At 36.4% G+C, this 15,146-nt stretch overlaps 2 long non-coding RNA genes across 4 annotated transcripts in view; one reads left to right on the top strand and one right to left on the bottom strand.

The window, feature by feature from the left end:
- LOC110841515 (uncharacterized) overlaps positions 1-15,146 on the bottom strand; it is a 290,669-nt gene that overhangs the window by 205,681 nt on the left and 69,842 nt on the right. The gene's annotated exons all lie outside the window — the stretch shown is intronic.
- On the top strand, positions 7,673-9,286 carry LOC110841489 (uncharacterized). Its single transcript, XR_015534433.1, has 3 exons — positions 7,673-7,883; positions 8,598-8,648; positions 9,100-9,286. It is a non-coding gene; the product is annotated as an uncharacterized LOC110841489 (long non-coding RNA).

The following is a 15,146-nucleotide window of genomic DNA, read 5'->3' as shown; positions in this document are numbered from 1 at the left end:
TGATACATCGCCGCAAAGTAATTTCACAAACAAACAACACACAATACTCGTGGATCAACTGCAAATATAATAATGTTCATTGTGGTCTGTTTATTGATCAGTAATCCAAGTCACATTGACATCAGTTGCATAGACCAGTGGTATTCAACCTGGGGTATGCGTACCCCCAGGGGTACGCGAAGACATCTTAGGGGTCACGTGAAATTTAAAAAATATATTCATTATTTTATGATAAACACTGAATAATCAGTAATGCAATTTATTTAATTCATTTTAGATGTAGATTATATACCATGTATAACTTGAATTATACACCAACAACTTTGGGGGTACAAAGTTGAAGAGAAATTATATCTGGGGGTAAGCGAACAAAAAAGGTTGAATACCACTGGCATAGACAACAATGGTTCCATATTCGAAAAGAACTGCGCAAAGAGAACTGTGACAAATTTTTAATTAGTTTTGTTTTCACTTTAACGGAAGAATATTTATTACAAAGTTAGATTAATCCAGTGCAAATTCTTACATTTTAATAACATTAGTCAATTATATGCAATTATTATCTCACTTAGGCTTACATTTCCCTCATTTTATCACTAATAATTTTTGATGGACACGTGTTTGGAGTTTTTATGTAAATATCTCGTCTCTATTAGGAAAAAAAAATCTTCTCAGCACCTATTGAAACAACATAAATCATAGTCTTCAAAAAAGTTTGACAACCATATAAAGCCATATTCTCTTTTCAAGACCTTAGTTCGTATTCACTTTTCGTTTTCGGTTCCCTCCGGATTTTAATGAGGTGAAACTCTTATAAATTTATAGCCATGTATTAAAAAAACTTTCTATTGCAAATAGTTTACACATTACCTCGGCGGTCCGCAGGCCGTGGGTTGAAAACCTCTGGTGTATGTGCTAGTCATGTCCGCGACTTCCCCTCACTAACGAATGAACTGATTTTGATGAAACATTTGTTAACAACATGCCACCACAGATGTCCCAAACCATGCACCACGTTTTACCCCATCGTAAGTAACATCAACATGGCGGCCGTGCGGACATGTGACGCACGAGACACTACGAGTCACTTAACACGCCTACTCAAAGGAATATGTTAATGGCGTCAGCGTGATAACTATATCTATATATTATTTTGATGGTCATATTAGTGAACCATCAGAAGATTTTTAAAAAAGTCTTTTTGCAGGAAAGTATCTCGTCATAGGATGATGGAGGACACGTCATGCCTGAGGGAAAACGTAAACTCATGTATGTAGTAGATGCCACCAGAAATAATCACCCCCGCCGACCTACCGTGTAAGCCGATGCCATGGGTCACATAAACTAATCAGTAATCAACATAATTAAACACGCACACAAATAACGTCAGAAACATGGTGAAGACGCAGGTGTGCGGAACAAATGTTAACTACCATAAGGTCAACACGTATCACAAACAATAGTTTATGTGAGTGGATAGGCGGAACACTTCATCGACTGTAATCTGAAGTTATGAATTAGATAAGAGTGGTTGTGCAGCACTCGTAGGAGAGATGAGAAATGTGCATAAAATTTCGTAATTGCAAAATTTCCCTGCTAATATGTTGCATATATAATTTTAATATTTTATTGTTTGTTGTGCTGCATTTGTATTTGACATTATGGCTGCTAATGCAACACGAATAATAGTAAACTGAACTAAACTAAATTACTACGAATTTCATTTGCCTCATAGCTGTTAAATTCACTGAATATGAAGAGAATAAATGTTATTAACGAAATAAATATTAAATTATTAAATGAGTACTTCATTGCATTAACAGTATCCATTATTTAGCACCTCGATTTTTGTGTCCCGTATAAAATGAGTCATTTGTGGACACGAACTCGGGTAGTACTTTCGGGAGCCCCACCCGTCAAATCGAGCAGATCGAGAGCACATTTCCTCCCCACAAGGCTACGCTGACTAAAAAAGTACTAGTACTTCCTACAGCGACTGAATGTATTCATATTTTATTTCAGAAACAGCGATCAGTTTTTTAAATATCACTACTTGTTTTAGAGTTGGATCTCAGATTCTTAGTTAAGTCTTTTAAATTCATGAAATCAAATTCTTGCTTCTATCACAGATTGAGTTATATTCTCTACAGCGTTATGTTTACAAATATGACTTAATACATAACGAAAGTATTCGACTTAAAAGTATGATTTCTTGACTCTAAGTAGCTTTAATTCTGTTAAACGAGGTTCTCATTAACGCCCCGAAGAATCAGTGGATCTGTTTTGTAAACTTCTGGTACGTGGGCAGTAACAAATCCAAGACTTAATTTTCCGTCAACCACCAAATCAAAGTTGACATATTTAACCTCAACTGAGAAAACTGCAATTTTTCAATTAACTAACTTCAGCAAGTGGCTTACAGAGGAGCTCGTAATCACCAAGCTAGTAAAAAAATTCCCCATTTATGTAACCGGAATGCTCATAACAGTGATCAAAAAAGCCCGCTCCTATCCCAAGCCATCTGAATCAAGTCCAAACGCTCACTCTCTATTACTTTACGACAAATTTTAGTAATATTCTCAAACCTACAAAGATTTTTAAGTAGCCTGTTCCCTTAAAGTTTTCCAATTACAGTTTTGTAGACGTAGTTCTCATCTCCAAAACCCAAATACTCCATATGAAACCACACTCTCAAAGTGCAAAATAAAAACTGAAATGTCAAGTAGGTATATACATATATACATATATAAAAGAATCGGTCTTTAATAGCTGCAGCGTACATACAATGACGGGATAAATAATCTGCACAACTTTAAAACCATACAAACAGAAACCCCACCGAGTCACGTTTTATTACAGCATTTTCACTGATACCTAACAGTCTGTATTTCAGTTTATTCTTGGAATACAGGCTAAGAGAAGTCAAATATGAAAAGACCACACAAGGCAATGAGCAACTCTCCAGTCTCAATGGATACTAGCGAATAAAAAGCTGCTTAATAAAATCGAGGTAGTTCCTCAATGTAGACAACCACTAATGATGTCAAAATATCACAGAGATCGGAAATCCTTTAAAGAGAATTTCTAACTATTCAAATTAGACTTTATTTCAATAGAATGAAGCGAAAATGTTCTAACGTAGCTTATCTCGAATATATTTCTTCAATACACGAGCGTTATAAATCCTCTTCAATGGGTTGAAATGCCTTAAAGGCAGTCTGTTCACAATGAAGATATTTAATAAACATTATTGTATGGAGCTGACCAACAGTCAGATGGGCCACAGTGAATACAAAAATTAAGTTATAACTTTAGGATTTATCTTGGTTTATAAATTCCGTAGGAGTTGCGGAGCGATGATGAATTATGTACTGGAATTCAAGTTAAGAATAGCCTACGCCAATAGGCGTACAACAAATCAGATAGACTGTCGGATTATTGGACACGGCGGTTTAGTAAGTTTCCATAAGTTTTTTGCGTGAAGTGAAGTGAAGTGCAAAGTAAACGCATAATGTGGATGTCGTGCCTGTACGTCCGCATGTTTCAACTTCGAAACTTCTCTATGGATTCTACAGATACTAAAGTTATAGGTCTGTATCGTGAATTCTTGGGAAAACTTTATTTCCACTCACACTGTCTAATGTAAACCCTAAAAATACCCACAGATTAAACTTATTTAGTTATTTATTTATTAACATTCTTTATACGAGGCGCGTCCACAAAGTAAGTTTCCCACTCGTCCCACAGCTAGCAAACCTTATATTGCGCGAAGCGACTGTGCGTACGTGATAGAGCAATGACGTAGCATGGCGCATGCACTAACGGTACTTCCCGCGTTCTCACAGTAGCATCGTTGCAGCTGTTGAAGATGGAGGTTCTTATTCCAGCTCCCGCCGACTGTGAAGTGCGGTCAGTGATAACGCTAGGCTGCACACGGCTCGACGGACAGCAAGTCTCCTGCAGGAGTTCAGCTGGGAGGTGTTTAATCATTCACCCTACAGCCCGGACCTCGCTCCCAGTGATTTCCATCTTTTCCTACACCTCAAGAAATTCTTGTCCGGTCAGCGTCAGCGTTTTGAGAATGACAGAGAGGCGGAGATGGTTGTCACACAGTGGTTCCAATCCCAGGCGGCAGACTTCTACGACACAGGTATTAAAAGTTGGTCCCACGGTATGACAAATGTCTCAATTCCGGTGGCGAATATGTTGAAAAATAGCTGGACACTTGCTGTATCTGTTGCAATAAATATTTCCATGAAATTGTGTTTTGTTTCTGTAAACGGTTCCAGGGAAACTTACTTTATGGACGAGCCTCGTATTAACCGACTCGACCAGAGGCTTTATTTAGAATCTGGTAGTCAATTATCTAACGAAGGAATTTCACTCCTATTATGCAACGCGAAGGTTAATTATCATGCTCACAATATCCTGCCACTGGGCCATATACTGTACCAGCTGAATTCATTCTACAATTTCACGTACTATTTCATTATGATCCACTTTAATATTATCCTCCGATGTAAGTCTAGATCTCTTACATGTTGCTGCCGTTAAGGTTTTCCGGCTACATCGTGCTTTAGAAGCTTAGCCAAAATCTTCAATCTGTTCAAAGGTTGACAGTTTCTTGTACCAGTTGGTCTGTATTTCATTATCAGCATCAATAAACTCTCTGTTTGAGTTATATCAAGTGGCATATTCGTTTATTCTCTTGTCCAGAATTTTGGTTAAAACTCTTTTAGTTCTGTAGTAAATCCAAAATACTATGTTCCTTTCTTAATCCACCCATGTAAATTTGTTCCCACACGTGAGTCAGCCTCACTTTCCACTAACATGGAGGACAACTAAGAGAACTAAAAAGTAAGGGAATTGTTCTTGTGTTTTCTGAACGTTTGATTGTTTACATGTTCTATAATCTTTTGTATTTTTGTATTGGTTTCTTAAAGCTCGGGTATAACCATGTGTACCATCTGCTTTAACATTCAATAACTCTACATTTTGCACACGAAAGTGTTTTGTACGGTTTATATGATTCTCGGAACAGTTTAAACATAAATTATTCCTCTGAACAGCATGAGTCAACTGGTCTTTGTGTTGGAGAAGCGTTGTTTTTTTATGTAAGATAAGAATTGAATTTTTAAATTGGCAATTGTTTAGATGACTTCTTGCTTCAAAGGTTTAAACACTTCCTTCGTTTGCTTCTTTACTAAGCTAAGAAATTGCCTATGTTTGAACGTTACGTGTAAATGTAAAAGGATGCCACTCTTTAATTTACTTTAACGAACAGTTTTACTTTATATGCCATTAGCTGAGAGCCTGCCACAAAGCAGAATTAATGCAGTCGTCTGTTGGAACATTCCTTCCAGCATTATAGCAGACGATTCGCGTTTTAGACGAAAAGATGTAAGGATAAATTGAAAAACCCGCGGAAAAAATCTACCTTCTTCCATTGTTCATAAAATCTTACAATATTTCCTCAAATATACAAATAAAAAAGCGCATTTAACATTGGCTCCAACCTTGAAAACAACATTCAGATGGTGTAACCTACTAATAAGATTTCAGGTATTAACAGCGGTGAGCCTTCTGGGTTGTTGCACCGTATAGTCTGATAGAAGTTTATCAACGTCTCGGAGGTCCCTGCGTGCAGTGTCGTGAAAACCTCAAATCCTACATGACTTAGTAGCTTACTTTTCGTTAAAATTAATACATTTTTAAAGTTAGTTCGCTTAGTAACATCCAGATGGCACCCTGGTCTGCGATGGACGCAGTCGTTTGGATGAATGTGATTAATGAAGATTAATAAAACAGGAGGGGTGATGATGAGATACACAAGGGCAGAAACAATGGCTTTACCCGCTTAAGGCAAGACAGAGGAAGCATTAATGTCCATTCCTTATGTCAACCAGTTCTTTTTCTCTAAGTCGTTGAGACTGAAGATCTTCTGGATCTACCTGCCCCATCTGTTTCTGATTTTCATATAATTGATAACTACACTCATAATTACCTTCCACGACTTCATGTCGAGGTTTGGTAACCGAAGAATTTTCAGTATTGAGAATACGCTCACTTCGTACAGCATCACGTAAAATTATTCCTGAAGGATAACGTTATATACCCCGCTCAACACTTAAGGCTTACTGTTTAACATAATCAAGTAGTGTTTGAGAATTAAGAAGCCAAAATATGAATCTTACTTGTTCTATGCTGCACATGAACTTAATTTCCTACCTGCTAAATTATCTATTTGGCGGTTCAGGGCTAGTAATTATATCGGAAAACAAAGTTAAAGAGCGAAATCACTATTAAAATAATATTTACGTTGTACACCGTCCGTTATCTGAACAAGAAAAAAGTCAAAATGTTGTAGCCACACATTTTCTGAATTCTATTTTTGCTGCGTTACGTCATCAACTTTTATGTTCGCTTCATTTTAGATAATTTTATGTGGAAAATGAATGTGTTCAGTATTGGTGATGATGAGTGACCCTGATAAGGAAAGCAGAAAGCACCTCTGAAACGTCGGTAAACGTTTACGAGACTACATAATGCAACAACCTAGAAGACAATCATCTTCATAAGCGCATCCGTGAGAACCTGATTTACAACAACATACTTTGACTACCCACTACTATATACTTTGTACACAGTCTACAATCACAAATGACAAATACATTTTAACATTTATTGTTTGTACAGATCATGGTGTTTTTGTGGAAGCGTTTTTAACGAATAGTCTTTAAAACAAATCAATTATTGTGTTTGCATTTTCACTAACTACAATTCAAATCATTTCCAAATTTGTACATATTCTTTACCGCCCTTATTACAGAAGCGTGAGAAATAATAGCGAATATAAAATCACAGTCTTCAGAGACAAATAAGATATTGATGTTGTAAATCTGCAGAATTTTATTCAAGAAGTATCTGGGTCAAATCTCTATTGTGCTAATATCCAAACCATTTCAGATTCTCCTTCGTTTTTCACTATTCAGTACCGGGATTGCAGGTTACGTGGGGCTACGACTCGCCCTCTTTTAAACCCCTTATATGCTCACTACTAACAATCATGCCCCTATAACATTCAAAATGATAAACCGATTCACTTTAAACAGCGTTGTTAAATAATCTCTAAATCAATCGAGCCGGAGGACGTTGAAACCTTTGTTTGGTATTGAGTTTACACAGAATTAGTTACAACTGAATGCTTTGCTTTATTATCCGTTGCAGAAATTTCATCTAAAATTTTTCTTAGGTCCTTTAGGAAGGATCAGTCCCTGTAAAGGAAACCAGCAAACTTGTAGCTCAAAAGACGTTAGTTGTATACAACACATGAAGGTCCTTATAAAGAAGCACGTCCAAATAATCTAGACAGGCACCAGAAGATTCACAAGTTGTTGCGAGGATTTTTGGTACGTCCTAGAAAGGAAGAATGGTCTATATGTCCTTCTCTTCTTTACATTACTTTTTGCTCACGTTTGACGTGGATATTTTTTCTGGTGATCCATCACATCGTCCAATACCCGCACACTGGAACTGTGATAAAGGAAAACGGGCTGGCACTGCCAGACAGACAGACAGACAGACAGACACACAGACCGGAGGAGCGCTGCAGATAGCTTTGGCAACTGACCGACGACGTCCCGAGATCACTTCAAAGCGGATAAAAGTTCGAGTCGTCAGTTGAACTGCGCGTCAGTGAAATCATCATAATCTACGTTGCTGCTGCGATGCCAATTTGGCATGAAACACTTTTATCACGAAACATATGGTCCGAAAATGTGTTTGTGACAAAGCTCAGCGAGTTGGAATATTTCTAATACTGTATTCGGGAATTATAAATGTCATCATTTCCAACGGATCAGAAGATGAATCGGTAAATATAAGTAAGTAATAACGAAGTTTATTCGCTGGTGAAAACACATATTTCCTTCACAAAAAATTAGGATATTATTAAGGTAAACTGCTAAATGTGATACCTCAAAACTATGATAATGATGATAATTACAAGTTTATTATCATTTCTACTTTTACACCATACTACACGGTATCTGTCTAAAAGCAAGGAGGAAAACCTTATCCCCGAGATACATTAGTATTGTTATTATCACCACCTTCGTTATTATCATCATCGGCATCGTTATCTGTTTTTTATATTTGTTTAACGTTTTACAATTATATTAGTGTTCCCTAGGTGGATTATTTGTTTTTATTTATATTTCTTCATTTATTTTGCTTTGTGTTAATATTGTTCCTATTTTGGGTCTGCCTGTACTTGGCAGTTATATTTAATACTGTACATGTATAAGTTTAGTTAATCTGTTTGTGTACTATTTTTCATTATTATTTCATTATTATTGTATGTATTATCAGTGTTTGCCTGTTATTGGCTTCTTGCTGTTGGCAAACACATAAATAAATTAATTGAATTGAATCATCAATGCAGATATTCTGCACGGGTCATATAGGACTCATGGGGAGATAACAAATGCATAAAAAATTTTGGTTGGAAATGCTAATGGAAAAGAACATTCACAATGCGTAGATGTAAATACGAAGATAATAATAAAACAGATGTTAAAATTTTTTTTGTATTGTAGATTGGATTGATGTGGCCCATGCTAGACCGGTGGCGCTCTCTTGTGAATATGGTAAGTAATATTCTGGTTCCATAAAATTGGAAGAATTCCTGACTAGCTAAGTGTACTTATTAGTCACTCAAGCAGAACTCTGCTCCATGGAGTTAGTTAGCTGTTTATTAATTAATTAAACTGTAAGATGCAATTATAATGAACAGATTGTCTAAAAATTAACTCATAGAAAAATGCTAATATCTAAATATTTTTTTCTAAAACGTGGAACAATGCCATAATATAAAGGAATATAACAAATATTTTGTAATAAGACAAATTTAAATATTTGGAAGGGACGGTAATGGGCTATATCAACATCATATTCAAATAAATTTAAGAGCATATTAAATTCGAAAATCCCTTGCTAATACTTCGCCAGGATTCTGTTATCTTCTTGCCTTCTTCCTGACAAAGATTAAAATATAAAAAGTGTAAATTTATCTATAATGTATTCTTCTTCCCATTCAAGGATTGAATCCTTTGACCAGTTCCGATACTAAAAGAATTGTCTCCATCTGCTTCTTGGACACACAATGTCCCGTCTTCCAGTATGCTGACAGAAGTATGTTTGCCGCGGCAGGCGTTCAAGAAGCATCTTCTCTTCATGATTATAAAATGTCTATGACATTCTCGTATTTCTTCCACCATTCGTTCTATGTTTGTCTTCTTACGACTTCACTTCTCATTTTATCTCTTAGTGAAACCCTCAAAACGGATATCAGAAATCTAATTTCCGATGTTTCTAGTCTCCTTTTTTCTCTTTTCTCTAAATACTCTTATTTTCTCGCTCCCATACTGTAGGGCAGGATCCGAAATGGTGTTATGCAATCGTAGTTTTTTTCACAAGCATGTTTTAATGCATCCATCTAACATTATATTTTTGCACATTGACTTCTAAGTCCACATTAATTTTGTATGTTGGTATATTACATCGCACGTACTTAAACGAACTTGTATGTTTAATCACGATATGATCTATAACAATCTTCCCTTTCCTCATGTACTTTCCTTCCACTTTCCACTACCTTCGTTTTATTAGTAGATATTTTTATTTAACGAGTTTTGCAACATTTTATTGTAAATGGTATTAGGTTTCTACCAAAAGTATCTGGTCATGCGCAAATAGTATTGTGTTTGTATATTTATTATTTCCCAGGTGCATATTTTTGGATTTGTTAGTTTCCATTCTTCTAAGAAATGTTAATATATATATATATATATATATATATATATATATATAAACCATTGACTTACTTCTGGGGGAGTCCCTGTGATATCTTTGTTTTCGTTATTAAAATAATACTGGTATTATCATATAGTATTTTAATAGTATTCACCAGATTTAAAGGGAGACCATACTTAATCACAATATTCCATCGGTCCACTCTGTCCAAGCTGGATTGAGTGAATGGAGTCTAAAATGTAAGGTACGATTAGTCTTCTGCATGAAGTTTTTTAATCGAAATATTATGATATTTTACATAAATAAAGGCATATATTTGAACCAATTTTCATCATAGTCGCTTTGCCTGTTAACATATCTGTCTAACCATACGGCGAAACCATCCATAATCCTGCAGCAAAAGCCTGGGTTCATCACCAAGAGCCAACGACGCGCTTAATGTTGAACATCCTCATTAGTCGAGGTACCCTCCATATAGATAATGCTTTACAAACCCAAATAATAATAAAGGCGGAGGAGGTCAGATCTGACCTGTATGTTGGATGCTCCAACACCTACCATAATGTGCGTTGCAACCCGCTCACGGGTGGCTGCAGTAGTTGCACGTAGCATTTAACACTGATTGTCGGCCTACGATGTACGAAGCCAATCAATAGAATGTATGAGTGATGCCAAAAGGTATTTCCTTCCTCGCAGATAAAGTGAACTTGAAATTTTGACTATAGCGGATCCTGGATGCTTCTATGTTATCGCCTCCTTCACTTTCGTTGCGGCAATGTTTCAACAACTGTGGACACATACCAATGCGTGCTGTACTGTGAAACTTTGTCAACTACTTTGCGGCCCAGAGGGCGCACACCTTTTGAAAACAGGCTTCTTGTGGACTACCTCGTAAACATAGAATACTCGACTCGATCAAACAGACCTTCTGCCCGGATGTTCAAATTTTCACGCCTGTCTACCAAAACACACTGCTCAATGCGCACGGTACTGTTATTTGTTTCGCTCGTTGGCTGTCTGCCACTCATTGGTTCATCACTAATGTTAACACGTCATTTTTTTTAATTCATTACACCAGAAACAAACTTGTTTCTTTGATATGGCATTCCCCTCTTGTGAATTGAGCTTGCTTTAGTCCCTTTGCGCACAAAATCCGAATTACTGAACAGATCTGCATACAGCCATTTTGGTTGACTTGTCACATGTAAATAATTACCTGTATGTCAACTTTCTTTGGAGTACAAACATACGGTTTCAAACAAAGCGTGAATGTGGATTTCACCTTCTTTAAGCTTTGAGCACAATTTTGCAGTATTCAAAACACTTATTTGTAGCTTCAGTAATGAACATGCTTATTGATATTGAATACCACAGTAGAAACCAAATAATTTATGTTACCTTACTTCTGGGACTTCGTAAAATGCACTGTTATATTTACCGAGTAAGTCAGTATTAATAACAAAGTAATTATTATATTATTACTTCAGTCAAAATTAGTGAACTGTGAATTGTTTTCATTACCATATTACAGAAATAATGTAACGTATCTCGATATGAGAAGGCAGAAACGGTCTGGCGCTGTTGAGACTACTAACTCTTGCCCGAATGTTAAATAGGTCGGTCACAGAGACAAACATAATAAACTAACTTTGCTTGCTTGCAACGTAATAGACGTGGACGTTAGTTTTAAAATAAATTAGGAACACGGCTCTAAATGAGAATAGGCCTATTTGCGTTTCAGTATCTTGAACTATGCAAATTTTGAGACCCGGCCTGGATGTCTGTCAGTCAGTCACCAACAGCTGCTGATAATTGATGATGCGAGCGCCCTCTTGTGATAAGAAGAGTGCCAGGCCGGCTCTATAGAAAATTCCCTTCTTCTGAATGAAGTAATCTCTTCTTTCCATTGCCGTTTCATTTTTCTTCATGTTATGAAAGAAAACACGAGGACCACTTCTATTTATTATCAAATGTAGACAAAAAATAGAATTGACATCTACAAAAATGATATACGAACAAGAATTTGTACATTCAGATAAAATCTAATGGACTTAAAACTTTCATATATCTATAAATTACGCGCGCTTATGCTACTATGTGAAATATGTATAAATATTTGGGTCAGTGCGTGTGTTTTCATTACCCGAAAATTTAAACAGAATTTCTGGGAGGAATTTGTGTTACTTTCTTTCCTTAAAATGCTTCAGTCTACGCCCATATCTTAATGTTAGCATAATCTATAAATTTATACTTCCGGAATTCAGTTGTTATTCAAATTTAGATTCATAATTTTCACTAGCAAAGACTAAAAGTTTGTTAAATTTATCCAATATAATACCTAAGTGGCTCACCGTCGTTATATTTATTTACCTGTAATTATAAATAAGAAACACGTTTTCTATGTACATTTATGTTCTACCAGCCTACAGCATCCTTTGATCACAGACAAACCGAAAACTTCAAACAGCCCTAGATATCGTACGGTCGCCATATTGCTGATTTACTTACTACAAATAACTTGGTCCAAAGTTGCACAAAAATTTAGAAAGCTCTCTTTACACACAAGCATTCAAGATCCAATGAAAATACGCTACTGTTGCTCACAAGTTCGCATGGCAGCCATATTGGTAGTACTCAATGTGGAATTAAAAATGAAAGAAAGGTGGTGAGATCTCAAGTCGAATGATGTTTGTACTAAGTTACAGTAACATCCGTCAAGCAGTTCAGAACTTACTACAAGAAACTCACACACCGCGGGGTTGAAGACACAAGCCTATGTTCCCTTTTAGTATAAATTAAAGACAGTTATATGAAATAGCAACGTCAGTTACAGTAGGCAACACTGAGTAGATTGATGACTTGTATTATGAAATTTGGTTCTGTACGCTCGGTACAAGTGAAGTGGTTTCAGCTACAATAGGAAATATTTTTGGATGATGAAATGGTTTGAAGCGGCTGTGATACATCTTAACGAGCTGTTCCTACATTTGTCTGCACAGACACAGAGTGAAGAGAAACTAATCAATCAGCCTACTTAGGAATATTTGTCTTGCAATGAAATAAATGCCATATCAAATTAATATTCTAGTACTTCAAACTCTTACTTAATTGAAATGAGAATCGATTCATCAATTAACATTTGAGAGAGAGACAAAAATAAATATTAAGCCCTTGGAATGTTCCACTGGTATATAAACTCTGAAAGCAATGCCGTAATTAGTTTAAAGAGGCAAATTAATTAATTAATTATAAACCCTGTACCTTCCCTGTCCTTACACAAAACACCTGCTTTATATTGAACACTAATTATGAATTATTTACAAAACCTACACCGCCAGAAAATCTCTTAGGTGTGTACAGCGTTGAATAAATTAACAGAAATTTTAATATACCAAGCCTATGAGTGACAAACTTCTATAACCTGGATATTTAGTATTAAAATTTAACTACATTACGATACAAATACGAGATACATCAAGACAGCAACTACTTAATTTATTTATGCTAAACACTTGACAATAACTGAAGACGAAGGCAGTATGACCTCTGAAACGTTGGTTAACATCGACCAGACTACACAGCGCAACAACCCAGAAGACGGAAATCTTCATACTCACCGCTGTGAGAACCTCAAGTCTTACAATATTACAGTACTTTGTGAACTGTTGAATGTTTACAAACGCACTTAAATGCAAAATGTATCGGTGCACTGATTGAGAAACCCCAAAATACAGCCCAAGTTTCTAAACAGGACAATCGAAACAGCCCGAATTATTTACAACATGATCATTACAGTTCGTACGATGAAGTGGAAAGATCTTCTGGTTGTATGCTACATCACTGTTATACAAGACATGCAAATTACATTGTGGAAGATACTTTCGATTTTTCGTTATTTTCTTTCGTTTCTATTTTTCCTTTTTGCAACGCCGGATAAAGTTCTAGACGAAGTTATGTAGAGCAGTTTCCATGAGAAAGAAGACATTCTCTGCCTCTGCCATACAAAAGTTTCAAACTGCAAGCGTTCGTGTTGAAATTGATTAATGAGTCGAAGATTGAAGGGTTGAAATTGGGTCACACGAGCAGGAACCGAGTGATTGGTGATGACTGAAAGGAGGTGATCACCACAGTCACATGATTCCGTTTCTATTCCTCCATGGCTGCCGAGATTTATCATGTACGATCCATTATAACAGTGTTGGGAAATTGTTCTGGGCCGGCGAAATATAACTGTCATTGGATATCCTATTAATATCGCGCTGTGGTCAACAAAAGAATGATACAATTTATTTTAAATCGTATTGACAGCCTGACTGTTTAATCACTTTTATTTCGGATTTACATTTTTATAAAGACAAAATATAAAACCGTAGATGAATGTCTTCTGGGATGTTGAGCCGTGGAGTCTGATATAAGATTTCGACGTGTTGGGCGCGTAAAGGTTAAACTCCACGAATTGTTAATCTCAGCACTAGATCGGTGTGAGTGATCAGATTCAGGTTTAGTCCCCCTTTTCCACAGTACTCATTCGATAAGGGAAATAGTTGACATCAGAGTCGATGTGGAAATGACGCTGGAGAAAAATAATTGGCCTCTAAAGGGAATCAACCCCAGTCGTTCAGTGTGGATTTGTTTCACTGTGTATTTGTTCGGGGTTATAGTCTGTATCGCAAACACTTCAGTAGGTTACAATATTAGGATTTGGGTATTCTTATTCATATCCAGGCCTATACAGAAAATCAGATAAACCAGGAGCTACTATCTGCAAACATGCCTATAAATGTAAGACTTGAGGTTCTCACAGCGGTGAGTATGAAGATATCCGTTTTCTGGGTTATTGCGCTGTGTAGTCATACTGCCTCCGTCATCAGGGCGATTCATCGCCCTGATGACGGAGGCAGTATGACCTCTGAAACGTTGGTTAACATCGACCAGACTACACAGCGCAATAACCCAGAAAACGGATATCTTCATGCCTATAAATGTACAGCACAGTAGTTCTAGCATAGTTGTTATATAAATAAATATGTAATCCAGAACCTACAAAATAATTTCTTTTCAAAAGTTGACTAATTTAAGTGTTTTAAAAAAATGTTGGGGGAGGCTTCAGGTTCTCATGGCGGTAAGTATAATGGTGAGTGTCTTGTGGGATATTACACTATGTAGTATTGTATAAACTGACCGACTTTTAATAGGTACTTACTGTCCCCGTACACAGGGCAATGAGCTGATGAGCCCTGATAATGGAGGCAGTAAGCACCGCTAAAACGTTCGTCATTTTCTACCAGAATAAACAGTGCAACATCCCAGAAGGGTCATCTACATTTTTATAA

Source organism: Zootermopsis nevadensis, unplaced genomic scaffold (assembly GCF_977971745.1).
Source record: "Zootermopsis nevadensis isolate Lab colony 2312 unplaced genomic scaffold, Znev_1.0 Znev_ptg000010l, whole genome shotgun sequence".
NCBI lineage: Eukaryota > Metazoa > Arthropoda > Insecta > Blattodea > Termopsidae > Zootermopsis > Zootermopsis nevadensis.
The sequence above is the reverse complement of the archived record's forward strand: the minus strand, read 5'-3'. Positions and strand labels throughout refer to the sequence as shown.